The 15,733-nt window shown below is 39.6% G+C and overlaps 1 long non-coding RNA gene across 1 annotated transcript in view; it reads left to right on the plus strand.

Moving 5' to 3' along the window:
• LOC128640843 (uncharacterized) overlaps nucleotides 1-15,733 on the plus strand; it is an 86,937-nt gene that overhangs the window by 55,292 nt on the left and 15,912 nt on the right. The gene's annotated exons all lie outside the window — the stretch shown is intronic.

Consider the following 15,733-nt stretch of genomic DNA (forward strand, 5'->3'; position numbering starts at 1 on the left):
TGTGAGGAACATGGATATCCTTGGCATAAGATTAGGGAATCCAGGATTCTGGATTTTCTTCAAGATGTTCTGGATACGGGCCTTGCCGCTAGTTCCTTAAACTGACAGATTTTGGCCTTTATCGTTCTGTTACACAAGAAGCTAGCGGAGCTTCCTGATATTCAGTCCTTTGTTCAGGCTCTGTCCAGAATCAGACCGGTTTTTAGACCTTCGGCTCCTCCTTGGAGCTTGAACTTGGTTCTTAAGGTTTTGCAGAGGGCTCCGTTTGAGCCTATGCATGCACTTGACATTAAGATTCTTTCCTGGAAGGTTCTGTTTCTTCTGGCTATTGTGTCGGGGCTCAGAGTCTCTGAGTTAGCGACCTTGCAACATGAGCCCCCTTACCTGATTTTTCACACAGATAAGGCTGTACTTCGCACTGGTTTGGAATTTCTTGTCAAATCGTAATATCAATCAGGAGATAGTAGTTCCTTTGTGTCCTAACCCTTCTTCGTCTAAGGAAAGGTTACTTCATAACTTGGATGTGGTTCGAGCCTTTAAGTTTTATCTTCAGGCCACGAAGGATTTCAGACAGACTTCATCCTTATTTGTGGCGTATTCTGTGAAGCGTAGGGGGCAGAGGGCCTCTTCCACTTCTTTGTCTTTTTGATGGAGGAGCATTATCTGTTTGTCCTATGAGACAGTGGGACATAAGCCTCCTCAGAGGGTTAGGGTTCACTCAACTAGGGCTGTGGCCTCTTCTTGGGCCTTTAAGAACGAGGCCTCTGTGGAGCAGATTTGTAGGGCAGCTACTTGGTCCTCCTTACATACTTTTGCAAAATTTTACAAGTTTGATGTTTTTGCTTCAGCGGAAGCTGTTTTTGGGAGAAAGGTTCTGCAGGCTGTGGTGCCCTCAGTATAGGGTCCTTCTCCTTTAACCCTCCCATTTTGCTTATTCAGTGTCCTCTAGAGCTTGGGTATTTGTTCCCACAATTAATAAATGAAGCAGTGGACTCTCCTCCCATTAAGATGGAAAACATAAATTATGCTTACCTGATAATTTCATTTCCATCTGTGAGAGGAGAGTCCACTGCTCCCGCCGTTGTTTGCTCCGGTGGGCGGACCTAAATTTAATATTATTCTTCTGGCACCATTTATACCCTAATATTTCTCCTACTGTTCCTTGTTCCCTTAGCAGAATGACTGGGGGATGAGGGGAGGTATTTAAGCCTTCGGCTAAGGTGTCTTAGCCTCCTCCTGGTGGCCAGGTTTTTAATTCCCAGAAGTAATGAATGAAGCAGTGGACTCTCAGATGGAAATTAAATTATCAAGTAAGCATACTTTATGTTTTTTGTTTCTGAGCCTAATGTCTCTCAGGATGATGCTGTTCAAGCAATGCCACAGCTTTCTCCTGAAAACGTCCCTAGCCTCTATGGCAGGGTTGGGCAGACTTTTGTAAGGCAAGGGCTACCTGTAATTTTATTTCAAGTGACGTGGTCACCTAACTAAAAAAAACTCACCAGTCGCTGGCTGATAATTTTATTTTTGCCACAAATAATACAGCTTTAAAAATTAGCCGCGCACTTTAATAATAAATACAGCCACGCTCTTTACTTACCGTGGGAGCTCTCTCTTTACGTCACGCCAGGACCATCAAGCAACCTTATCTGTGTACCGCACAATCAAGACATCTCAAGTCTAGGGCTAGCAGAGTAGTCAAGCCTGGAACACATGGGAAACCCACAGCTCAGGTACAACAATGACAATGAACTATTCTCAGCCAATCATAGACAGACTCATTCTACAAATTAATTTTATTGGCTGGACGCATGTCAAGTTTATTAGGGGGCAGGACCTGTTGGTTGCTCTCGATCCGTCCGCTACTAGCTGAATACTATTGCAAATAGTTGGGACAGTGACAGCAGCAGGACCTGCAGGCTCTGTACTGCCTTACAAAGCAACCAGAGACTGGTATAGCAGCAATAGCACTGACCTGCACAATTTGATGACAACATATTCTGGGGACAGAAAGCTGCAGAAATTAGCACAAAGTATAGCTAATATTAGTGTGTCAGAGAAAGTATCAGAGAGCATCATCAAAGCCTGGTACAGAGTAAGTAAAAGAAACCTGAGTGGGAGTAACAGACCCTGGGAAAAAAACACCAGACCACTCACCCAGCAGAGCCTGGTGACAAGTAGCAGAGGACAGAACTACAAAGTAGTAGCAGAATATCAGACAGAGTAGGACCTGGAATTGACAAACCCAGGGATACCGAGCAGCATCTCAGCCTGGCACATATAGAGTCTGTACTATGGACTGACCGCTCTTGAGATAAAAAGTAGGAGAGTTTGGGACAGGCAGTAACCAAAGCTGGGGCAGGGAATTCAGCTACAGCCGTGTCCCGCATGCTGAAGTACACATACCGCCTCCATAGACTCATAGACGATTTCAAAAGTCTGCATAAGAGAAACATTTCTCATACATCTGTGGTGACGAGGCTCTTCACTCATAATCTAGATGTGTGAGAAATGTTTCTCTTATTATGCAGACTTTTGAAATCTTCCAGGCGGTCACCTCAAAATTCACTCGCGGTCCACTGGTAGACCGCAATCTACCTCTTGCCCACCCCTGCTCTATGGCGTCACATACAGTGCCCTGCAATTCCTCTCAGACTACTGGGGGAGTTTATTTGCCTACAGAAATTGATGCTCAGGTATCTTCTGCGCTATCTGCGGCATTATCTGCTTTTCCTATGTTAAAGGGAAAACGCAAGAGAAAAATTAGAGATTCAGATAACAAGGTTTCTGTTCCACCCACTGCTACTCAGGTTGCCCTCCCTCATAAGTCTGATAAGGAGGATACGTTGGTAGCCTCTGAGGGTGAAATCCCAGATTCGGACAGTATCATCCCTTTATCTGATACTGAAGAAGTGAACTTTAGATTTAAGCTTGAACACCTTTCTATACTATTAAAGGAGGTTTTGGCTACTTTAGACGACTCCGATACTCCTGTTGTTGTCAACCCTAAGAAATCTAGTAAACTTAATAAATACTATGATGTTCCTTCCTCTGTAGAGGTATTTCGTGTTCCAGACCATGCAACAGAGATTATTTCACAGGAATGGGAGAAGCCAGGGAATGCCGTTCTCCCCGTCTCCCGTCTTTAAAAAGAAGTTTCCTGTTGCTGATTCCATTAAATATTTATGGCGCACTGTGCCTAAAGTAGAAGGGGCCATTTCTACTTTGGCTAAGAAAACTACTATCCCTATAGAGGATAGCTGCTATTTTAAGGATCCCATGGATAAAAAGCTGGAGGCTTATTTGAAGATGTATTTTCATCAAGGTCTTCAATGGCAACCTGGAGTTTGTATTGCCACTGTGTCAAGTGTGGCATCTTATTGGTGCGATGCCTTGTCTGATTCAATTTTAGTAGAGACTCCTTTGATAGAGATCCAAGACAGTATTAAGGCTCTCAAATTAGCCAATTCCTTTATTTCTGATGCTACCATGGGAGTTATTAGACTGGGAACCAAGATATCTTGCTTCGCTGTCCTAGCCCGCAGGGCGTTGCGGCTAAAATTTTGGTCAGCTGATGTTACCTCCAAATCCAAGCTTCTGGCGCTTCTTTACAAGGTTGAGACCTTGTTTGGACCTGGTCTGGCAGAAAACATTTCTGATATTACGGGTGGAAAAGGATCTTTCCTATTACAAGACAAGAAGAACAGACCTAAAGGATGTCAAAGTAATTTTCATTCCTTTCGTAACTTCAAAGGAAAGTCTTCCTCTTTCAGGTAGAAACAGTCCAGTCTTGGAACAAGAGGAAGCAATCAAAGAAACCTGCAGCTGAGTCTAAGTCAGCATGAAGGATTTGCCCCTGATCCGGGATCGGATCAAGTGGGTTGCAGACTTTCTCTGTTTTATCAAGTGTGGATACGAGATGTCCCAGATCCCTGGGCTGTGGACATAGTCTCTCAGGGTTACTCTGGAAAAGAGTTCCCTTGTTCCAACTACAAGGGTAGTTTTCTTAGGGACCATAATAGATTACCTATCTATGAAAATATTTCTGACAGAGGTCAGAAAATCCAAAATTCTTGCCTCTCTCTGCAGTCTACTGTTCGGCCATCAATGGCTCAATGTATGGAGGTAATTGGTCTGATGGTCGCTTCCATGGACATCATTCCCTTTGCTCCATTCCATTTGAGAGCTCTGCAGTTATGCATGCTCAGACAATGAAACGGAGACCATTCGGATCTGTCGCAGAGGATAGATCTAGATCAGTTGACAAGAGACACTCCCGTGGTGGCTTTCTCAGGAACATCTGTCTCAGGGCACATGCTTCCGGAGACCTTCCTGGGTGATTGTGACCACGGACGCCAGCCTGCTAGGCTGGGGAACAGTCTGGGACTTGTTAAAGGTGCAGGCACTATGGACTCAGGAGGAGTATGCTCTCCCCCATAAACATCTTGGAGTTTAGAGCAATTTACAATGCTCTGATGGCTTGGCCTCAGTTGTCCTTAGCCCGATTTATCAGGTTCCAGTCGGAAAACTTCACCTCAGTGGCTTACAGAAACCACCAGGGAGGAACTCGGAGTTCCTTAGCCATGAAGGAGGTGGTTCGGATTATTCAGTGGGCGGAAGCTCACAATTGTTGTCTATCTCCATCCACATTCTAGGAGTGGACAACTGGGAAGCAGATTTCCTGAGCAGACAGATATTTCATCCAGGGGAGTGGGCTCTCCATCCAGAGGTGTTCTCCAGGTTAACTCTCAAATGGGGGGTGCCGGAGTTGGTTCTGATGGAGTCTCGGCAGAACGCAAAGCTTCCAAGGTACGGTTCAAGGTCAAGAGATCCGCAGGCCGCCCTGATAGATACTCTGGCGGTTCCTTGGAATTTCAGTCTAGCATACCTGTTTCTTCCATTTGCTCTCCTTCCACGAGTCACTGCTGTTGATATCAAATAGGAGAGAGCATCAGAAATTCTAATAGCTCCTGCATGGCCTCGAAGGATCTGGTATGCAGACCTATTGAAGATGTCCTCATTTCCACCTTAGAGGTTGCCTCTGAGGAAGGACCTTCTAATGCAGGGTCCATTCCTCCATCTAAATCTTGTTTATCTGAAGATAACTGCTTGGAGATTGAATGCTTAGTTCTGTCTAAGCGTGGATTTTCTAAGTCGGTCATTGAAACCATGATCCAGGCTCGCTAACCTGTTACTCGAAAAATTTGCCATAAGTTATGCCGTTAATACCTTTATTGGTGTGTATCAAAGGGCTACTCTTGGAGTAGAGTTAGGATACCTAGAATTTTGGCTTTTCTCCAGGAAGGTCTGGAAAAAGGATTGTCAGTCAGTTCACTGAAAGGTCAAATTTCTGCATTATCTATTTTGTTACACAAGCATCTAGCGTATGTGCCAGATGTCAGGCCCTGGTCAGAATCAGGCCTGTGTTTAAACATGTTGCTCCTCTATGGAGCCTTGACCTTGTTCTTAAAGTTCTGCAGCAGACTCCATTTGAGCCAATGCATTCCATAGATATTAATTTGGTATCTTGGAACGTTTTGTTTCTTATTGCTATCTCTTCTGCTCAGAGAGTCTCGGAACTCTTGGCTTTGCAGTGTGATTCGCCTAACGTTATCTTTCATGTGGATAAGGCGGTTCTTCATACTAAATTGGGGTTTCTTCCTAAAGTGGTTTCGAATAGAAATATTAATCAGGAAATTGTTGTTCCTTCTCTCTGTCCTAATTCTTCTCATAAGGAACGTCTGTTGCACAACTTTGATGTTGTGCATTCTCTAAAATTCTACCTACAGGCGACTAAGGATTTTCGCCAGTCTTCTGCCCTATTTGTTTGTTTCTCTGGAAAGCGTAAAGGTCAGAAGGCTACTGCTACTTCTCTTTCCCTCTGGTTGAGAAGTATAATTTGTTTTGCTTATGAGACTGCTGGTCAGCAGCCTCCTGAGAGAATTACAGCTCATTATACGAGGGCTGTCTCCTCTTCTTGGACTTTCAACAATGAAGCTTCTGTGGAACAGATTTGCAAGGCTGCAACTTGGTCCTCTCTGCATATTTTTTCCAAGTTTGATACTTTTACCTCAGCTGAGGCTTCTTTTTGGAGAAAGGTTCTTCAAGTGGTGGTGCCTTCTGTTTAGGTCTACCTGTCTTGTTCTCCCTCCCTAGTCATCTCTTGTCCTCTAGCTTGGGTATTGGTTGCCACTAGTAATTGATGACGTGGTGGACTCTCCATATATTAGGAAAGAAAACAAAATGTATGCTTACCTGATAAATTTCTTTCTTTCCAGATATGGAGAGTCCATGACCCCACCCTTAATTAAGACAGTTATTTTTTACTAAACCTCAGGCACCTCTACACCTTTGTGTTATTCCTTTTCCATTTCCCTTCGGTCGAATGAATGGGGATTATGGGTAGGGGAGTGACACTTAACAGCTTTGCTTTGGTGCTCTTTGCCTCCTCCTACTGGCCAGGAGTGATATTCCCACTAGTAATTGGTGACATATCCGGAAAGAAAGAAATTTATCAGGTAAGCATAAATCTTGTTTTTCAATTTACTTCTATTATTGAATTTGTTTTGTTCTCTGGTTATCCTTTGTTAAAGAGTAAATGTACCATCAGGAATGCACTATTGGGAGCTAGTTAAACACAGTTGATTAGCCAATGCCAAGAGACATATATGTGCAGCAACCAATCAGTAGCTAACTCCAAATAGTGCCTTCTGGTAAACTCTATTCCAAACCAAAGATAAAAGTTTGATTTTTAATTATAGTTTCCTAAAGGAATGCAATATGTGTCCATACCCATGAACTGCAGGTCATGTATTCTGTTAAACATGTGGGGACCTAAGTTTAATTACACATACACTAACTACTCAGGCAATGTAGTCTTGACAGCTGATAGCTGTCAAGTCAAACATGGCCGCTACTCTCCTTGCAACCTGCACTTCTCTGATTCTAACATATCGATCTTGTGTCAATGTGTCCGAATCAAATTGCAGGCTACTCCCACTAGCATACCCTGCTAGCTCCCCCTGAACCCCTATTACTACGTCACATCTAACCTATACTCCAGTTCCAGGAGCCCAGCTAGGGCAGCAAGCTTTTGCTGGCCCTCCGGTGTTTACCACATCTTCTTGACAAAATATGCATTGTTATGTACCATGTAGATTATTTAAAGTATTGTATATATTTTAAAAGGAATTTAATGGTTGCTTGCTATTATTTCAAACATAAATATATGTTTGAAAATGTATGTTTAAAATAATAGAAAGTATCACTAAATACATTTTACTCTATAGATATATACAATTGTACATGACTATGCATATCATTTAAACACTGACCCCTAAACTGCCATAACCTAAAACTAACTGTAGAAAGTAAGGCCCTACACATAAATATTCAATATTTAAAATGATGCATTGTTATGTAAAATGCATATTGTATAAATATTTGCATTAAATTAAAATGTAATTCATGTTGCTTGTTGTGTTTATTATTTGGTATTAAAGACAGTATAATTAACATTATAGTTCTACATAAATGCATGTCTGTTATGTAAAAATATAATTTTAATGCTACTGACTACTATGGTATCACTTATAAACAAAACCAGCTAACATAAATACATTTTAATGTATATGCAGTACCTAAAGCCTTATGCAATATACATGCATAACAGTTTAAATATTGAATATAAATGCAAGACCTGACTTCATTATATCTACAATGTTTCAAATATAATGCATGGTCATGTATAATGCATATTAGTTTAATTATTGGATATATAAATAAAAATTTAGATATTCTTGCATGATGCTTTATTTATTTTAAATATAAATATATTTTTAAAATAGATATTGATGTTATAAAAGACAGTTGCATTGTAATTATAGTATTACATAACTGCATGCCTGTTATGTAATAATACAATTGATACCTTTACATAAATATACATTTTAAAATATATATTTATGTTTACAATAAAAACACAAGAAGAAAAAATAAATACACATTCATTTATATACAATAGTTAAAAGAATATGCATCATACATAAGAATGCATGATATTTTAAAAATTTAAATTTAAAATTGTTCTTGCTATTGGCTGATTAAAATAAGCGAATCTGGCTTGTGGTACCCCTATATATAGGGGTTCCGTTCATCCGGAATTTCAGTGTGCAGTGGAGACTGCATTAAGACAAGAGCTCGTGGAAGAGAGCCGGATAAAAGGAGATGTGGAGCGGAGGCGTTGGAAGAAGCTGCCGAATACTAATTAAAAATAAATATGCGGTTTTGCTTGTACATTAATATATTTTTCATTGCAACATTCTGAAAGTCTGATATTTCCCATTACTTTAAAGGGGCAGTCTATCCAAATATCTGTATTGTTACCATTTTTAGACTTGATATGTATTCTTATTTCTACATGCTTTTTTTTGTCAATAATATCTGTTTACAGAAAATGTATTTCTCATTTTGATGTAACATTTGTTCAAAGGCGAAACTTGTTTGTTAATCTTTACTTTAACTTCAATAAAAAAATTATTTGAAAAAAAAAATATCTGTATTGTTTAATAAGATAGATAATCCCTTTATTACCCATTTTAGCCAATTAGTGCTGCTTTTTAATTAACTCTTCTGGAGTGTGCACAATGTTTTCTTTATGGCACACAAGAACTAGCACTGTCTGGTTGTGAAAAGTTGATAAAATGCACTGAGATAAGAGGCAGCCCACAGGGGCTTAGCAACAGTCGGAAATTTAGAGGTTTAAAGGTTATAAAGTATATTAATATAACAAGCAATAAACAAATATTGCACTACATAGTTGTGTCCCCTCTGAGCACCCGTACTGATGTCAACAAAAGAGGTGCAGCTCCTCCCTGAGGCATCGTTCGAGAGACGCAAGAGGTTTACAGAGGCTCTTCCCGGCCTGCTGTGTCTTTGACGGACGAGAAGGCGACAGAACCAGAGGTCACAGAATGCTAAACACCACCTCACCGAAGTGACAAGCCTGACTTACCCACATAGAGGTATGAGTTACCATTTGGGGACTTTTATCAACTGTTGCTTTACCCAGTTTGAGGAATTTCTCAAAGTACAGTGCCTGTATTTATCATAACAGTATACATAAGTACTTTCAGCTGGAACCTTCTCATGCTATAAATAACGGCACTGTGATATATTTGTTATAACCACAAGGCTACAAAAGCAATAACCTGAAGCGGGGGTCATCAACCTTGGCTCTCCAGAGATGTTGGAACTACATTTCCCATGATGCTAAGACACGTTAAGCAGGCTGAGCATCATGGGAAATGTAGTTTTAAAACCTCTGGAGAGCCAAGGTTGATGACCCCTGACCTAGAAGAACACATTGTCTACAGCATATAGTGGAGTTCAATCATTACTCTGATTGTATAAATGACTCACTCAGGATATCAGTATACAGTGTTTGGACTTTCTCTTCACCAGACTGTGTTTATTGATGGTTCCTAACTGAAACGCTTTTTCGACGATTAGCGAAGATCGTTAGTAAGTATTTTTTATAAAGTTCAGGGGGGCCGGCAGAAAGGCTAGCTAAAAGAATGTCAGCCAGACAGACAGTGACACGAGTCAGCACGGGCCAAGGCAGATGATCAGATCATTCATGTCCCTGAGTCTGAGTAGTGAGTTTGCTTAAAGGACCAGTAAACACAGTAGATTTGCATAATCAACAAATGCAAGATAACAAGACAATACAAAAGCATTTTTTTTCCTAACAAATTTCAAAGTTATGTATATTTTCACTCCCCCTGTACCATGTGATAGCAATCAGCCAATCACAAATGCATATACGTATAGTCTGTGAATTCTTGCACATGCTCAGTAGGGGCTGGTGACTCAAAAAGAGTAAATATAACAACAAATTACATGTTGTTGGATTTTAAGACCTATGTTGACCTTGGCGACCAAGACGGACCTAGTTGGTTCCATTATTTGCAGCTTAGGGCAAGAGTGGCTGACTTTATAGGTAATTCCAGCAGGGAAGGCTCTACCTATCTAGAACATCTTTGTTTAGCTACTCACAGATTAAAAGGAACTATTTCTAGATTGTATTCCATATTTAATAACCCATTAGCATCACCTAAACTTCCCTTTATGCTTAAATGGGAAGAAGACTTTAATTTTTCTTGGTCACACGAGAAATAGAACACCACCCTTCATAGGGGCACCTCATTCTCCATTTGTGCACATTTAAAAGAAAATGATATGAAGGTTGCATTTAGGTGGTACTTCCACCCTTCCAGATTACATGGCCCAGACCCAGGGAGGGGAATTGTTTAAGAGGCTGTGATGAGAAAGGGACGTATCCTCATATGTGGTGGCATTGTCTGCATGTTTCCAACATTTGGTCACAAACCTCAGAATTACTGAGTTCCATTTTTGATATTTCTATAAAATTAACGCCCACACAGGCCCTTCTTCATGAACCCCTGCCTGGGCTGGGCAAATCAAGAAATAAACTCTTGTTCTTTATCTGTACATTAGTCAGATTAACTATAGCTCGATACTGGAAGTCAGTGGTTCCAACCTTTCAGATTATTTTGAACAAAATAGCCTACTACTACCAAATGAGCAGTAATGCTGTCGACCTTTTAGACACTAAAGAACAGTTCGTCTCCATATGGGAACCGTGGATTATGTACTCAGAGTTTAGCACTAGAAGGCAATAAAGCACAAATACACTTTACCACATTGGTTCGCCTACGTATTAGTTACTATGGCTAGATAAGATTGTCGCTACTATACTGGAAGCATTGCTCAAGAATAGATGCTAAAGCTGTATGAATAAGATTTTGGTAACATGGTTGTTCATCATAGTTGTAGAAGTGAAGGTTTGATTAGTGGAAACCCCCTTTGGGTCGGGACAACAATGATGTGAAGGAGGCACTTTACTTTCTGACCTGGAGTGCATATTGTAATGACCAACTATTTTTCCTTCCATATGCCCTTGGCTGTGACTTGTTATCTATGACTGTGACCTGTACCTGTAAAATTCATTTACTGTTATATTACTGTTGTGATGTATACTTGAGGAACAAAATAATAATAAAAAAAAATTCAATTAAAATTACATGCTGTATCTGAATAATGAAAATTGAATGAGTGTCCCTTTAAGTTTCAGTCTGTCTCACCTGCCAGCTGCCACTCTGTATACTAGTAGTAGTCATCACACGCACGGCACCGACAATTGCTTAAAAAAATGTTGGCTGTTGATGAGGGGGGGGGCCCTCCCTTATGCTTATGTTAGTTTATTTATTCAGTCGGTCAGGTCAGGAAACAACATAATAACCATAGAAATGTAATTTGTGTCACACACATTACATTTTTATGGTTATGTTGTTTCCTGACCTGACCGACTGAATAAATAAACTTTAACATAGTGTGGATGGATGGACTGTGCAAAACTGATTTAATTTCCCTGTTGATTTAATCAATACAACTTTGGTACTGTATGAGTGTCCCATTACAAACTTAGGAGGACTACGTGCCAGAGAGTTTCAGTGCTTTGCAAAGCATTATAAACTAATGGGCTTACACTACAGTAAACATTGTGATCTTAGCATAGGCATCCTGACAAATGCAAAGTACAGAGCAAGCACTTGCCAATGGGCAATAATAGTAACACTAGTCACTAGTAAATTTATTGTCACATTCCTGTATTTCAACATAGTATTGAATACGACAACATTAATGGGGATTTACTGTATGGTAATCCAACATTAACAGTACCGGATTCAGTACATTACCAAAGTATTATGTTATTACTATGTATTAAAATTGCTGAGTAAGATATATGTAGTAAGTTTTAAATTACTGGTACAAGCTGACAGGAGTCCCACAGCGCTACCCCAATGGTGATCTATGCTGTACCCGTTAACAGCTTTCCCCAAAAAACTGTAGTGAATAAAATGGTAAAAAAAGCTTAAAGACAACCACAGTAAAAGTATAGAATTTATCATTTAATAAATATTATTTAATAAAATATCAAATATACAGTAAGTAAATGCTATATACTAGTTGCTCTATATAATAAAATGTAGGTGACCGGTCACATAATACTAAATTAATATTATCCTAAAATAGCTACAAATTGCTAGATGCAGATAATCCTAAAGTAGCTGCAAACTATTCATGTCCTGAAATAGCTAGAAAATAGCTAATACATAACTATTGCTGTTAATGGAAAGTCATTGAAACAAATAGCAACAAATATTACACTGTGGTTAAACTGGATACAATTAAGTGGTCAGTGATATACAATATCACCATGCACTGAAACTTGAAAGATCAGTCTTAGAAACAGTAAATAAATCCCTTACGACAGATCTGACCGTGTATCTTGCAGTCAGAACTCCCACTTTGCGGGTATAAGGGAAATGTGAGCTGTATAACGAGGTTGTGTAGTACCTTTCCAATATGAAGTTGTCTCACTTACTATAATCCTCAGATGTACCTCTGTCTCTTACCCGCCTTGTTCGGTGGTCTTAATTTGCACACCTCTGTCTCCGTGTATTGTTCTACTTCAATTGCGGGATGCAACGTTACCGGTCTGTGGAGCTGCATCTGCTTGTGCCAGGCAATGGGATAGGAAATGGAGGAATCAGACCCTACAGATTACAACATCGATAAGATCAGTATTATAACAAGAAAATAAGAAAGAAACAAGCGGCAACACCAATCCGTCCACCTTAAATAAAATAATAACATAAAATCCTCCTTAAAAGAAATCTGTACTGGACCAATCAAAACCGAGGAGAGGGTATTTAAAGGCTTTACGGACATTTGCTCTTTATCTTGAAAAAGCTTTCCAAAAGGTGAAACATGTTGATCTAAGGGCACTGTCTGTCCACCAACAGGTATAGAAAGCAAGAGCCCAAACTCTGCGCAGAGTTAACTAACCTCAGAACCCTCACGGATTCATTCACGAAAAGCCGATTTCCTGAAGCCACGATTGGCTGGAGTGTTGCACGTGGTTAAGGTAACACACGTGACAGGAAAACTCCACAGACCAGTAACGTTGAAGTAGAACAATACACGGAGACAGAGGTGTGCAAATTAAGACCACCGAACAAGGCGGGTAAGAGACGGAGGTACATCTGAGGATTATAGTAAGTGTTTTAACACTAAAAGACTGAGACAACTTCATATTGGAAAGGTACTACACAACCTCGTTATACAGCTCACATTTCCCTTATACCCGCAAAGTGGGAGTTCTGACTGCAAGATACACGGTCAGATCTGTCATAAGGGATTTATTTACTGTTTCTAAGACTGATCTTTCAAGTTTCAGTGCATGGTGATATTGTATATCACGGACCACTTAATTGTATCCAGTTTAACCACAGTGTAATATTTGTTGCTATTTGTTTCAATGAATTTCCATTAACAGCAATAGTTATGTATTAGCTATTTTCTAGCTATTTCAGGACATGAATAGTTTGCAGCTACTTTAGGATTATCTGCATCTAGCAATTTGTAGCTATTTTAGGATAATATTAATTTAGTATTATGTGACCGGTCACCTACATTTTATTATATAGAGCAACTAGTATATAGCAATTTACTTACTGTATATTTGATATTTTATTAAATAATATTTATTAAATTATAAATTCTATACTTTGACTGTGGTTGTGGTTATCTTTAAGCTTTTTTAGCGCTGTCCATACCCCATTTTTTTACTGTTAAATTACTGGTACATCTAATTATTTTATTCATGTATACATTATGCTGAATTGATATAAACAGTGGGTAATGGTATTATTTAGGAGGGCTTGGTATCTCCTCAGCACTGTTTATTGATAGTCCATTATTCTGTAGAACCGATTCCCTTACCTACACATATCTCTGTCACAGGTTTATCACTCTGGCTGATAACAACAAAATAGTATAATTTGCTTTTATCACTATACTGTGCCACTATATACAGTACGTGGGGGCTGGACCATGTCACAGGCTACTGTGGTCACTTTATAAAGTACTGGGGCGGGTAGGGTCAGGCCAGTCATCTCACCCGCAGATTACAGACTGTGTCACTAACTCATACAGTACTGGTGGGTTAAACAGTCACTATATACAGTAATAGTGGGTCAGACCATCTCACAGACTGTGAGGACAGGGTACCCTCTTTTGCAGACATGTAATCTGATTTTCAAAAAAAATTCTGTGTTAAATGATGGAAAAAAAGATATGTATCAAATTCACATTTTTTTGTGGGGGCCCTTCTTAGATTCTTGCACCTGAGCATTAGTTCTAATTATGCCTTTGAATATGATACAGAGAAACATGCAGAGCTTACTGCAGGTAGCAATTGTTTTTCTATGTATGGGGCAATCTTGCACACCCATCGTAGAACAGTGCACAAACTCTTTTATATCTGGCCTTGGATTGGCCACAACAAATATGTCCAAGTTCCATCAGTCTCTTTAAGGGGTGTATCCTTGGACTGTGCTAGTCTGCAAAACTATTCTAACAAAATAGCATTTTTACATGTCTGCTGATCTTCCACACTGCTTAAAAGGCAGGTACATTGTATATAAAATAATCAACTGCATGTCTTTTGATATCCCTAAATAACACAATAGACAGAATTCATTGCAGTAAATATAAAATACGCCCCACGATATCTTCATAAGTATGTGCCACCCCAGATGATCGTTATTAAAAAGATTCCGTACAGACCATAATAAGACAGTAATGTACAGATTCTAAAGGAAGAAGGATCGGTAGGAATTGTGTACAGAGCGTAATCAGGTGTGAACTAGTTGTTGCTGATTTTAGTAGTAAGCCAATCACGTCAACCGCTCATCGAAATAGGCGTGGTCTCCGCAACTGGGCGTAGCGCTCACTTACCTTCCGCTCCCCTTGTAGGCGTGGCCTTGGTGATATAACGCGGTACTAGCGGAAGGTTCTATAGTGTAATGCTACAGTCTCCAGTAGGTTGCGGTGCGGTATTGCTGGTCAGTGAGACATTGCGGTCACAACTGGAGGTATGAGAGCTGCTCTGACATAGGGTATTAACCCGTTGCTACCAAATAAGAGAAATAGGCTTTAGTAATATTTGGCTATCTGGTAAAACGGTAACTCCCTTGTTCTATGGGTTTACCTGAAAGGGCAGGGCACCTTTATATTGCAATGAAATTGAACATTTAACTTGCATGGTGTAAGCCCAAGTGATCACTGATTTGTGTAGGACAAGTAAATAGAGATATATTGTTACATATGTAATTTTATATTTGGGGAACGTTTTATGGAAGTTGCGGGTCTTTTTTTTTTTTTTTTTTTTTTTTTTTTTTTTCTTGCTATAGATTTTGCTGAAACTCTCTATTCCTGTGGCTTCTTATCGCATCATTGATGCTAATCCTGGTAATTTGCATCAATGTTCATGTGTTTGCAAGAAAGATTGGAGTGTAACTATGTGTTTAACCTCTGCTAAGGGTTTAAAGGGACATCAAACACATTGCAATTACAAAACATTTCAGTTGTGTTGCTATAGAATATATTAGCCAAGGTTTAGCGTTTTTAAATTTAATCTCCTTTTTTTTTTTTTTTAATTTTTTCTGCATTGATTTTTCCATTAACCAAACTCCACCCTCTGTCTTATTGGGAGAAGCCAATCAGGGCTTTAGTCAGACAAGAATATTAACACTAATAAAGTTATTAACTATAAAATGCATTGTTTTGCAGTTATCTGGTAACTCTG

This window comes from Bombina bombina, chromosome 10 (assembly GCF_027579735.1).
Source record: "Bombina bombina isolate aBomBom1 chromosome 10, aBomBom1.pri, whole genome shotgun sequence".
In the NCBI taxonomy this organism is placed as follows: domain Eukaryota; kingdom Metazoa; phylum Chordata; class Amphibia; order Anura; family Bombinatoridae; genus Bombina; species Bombina bombina.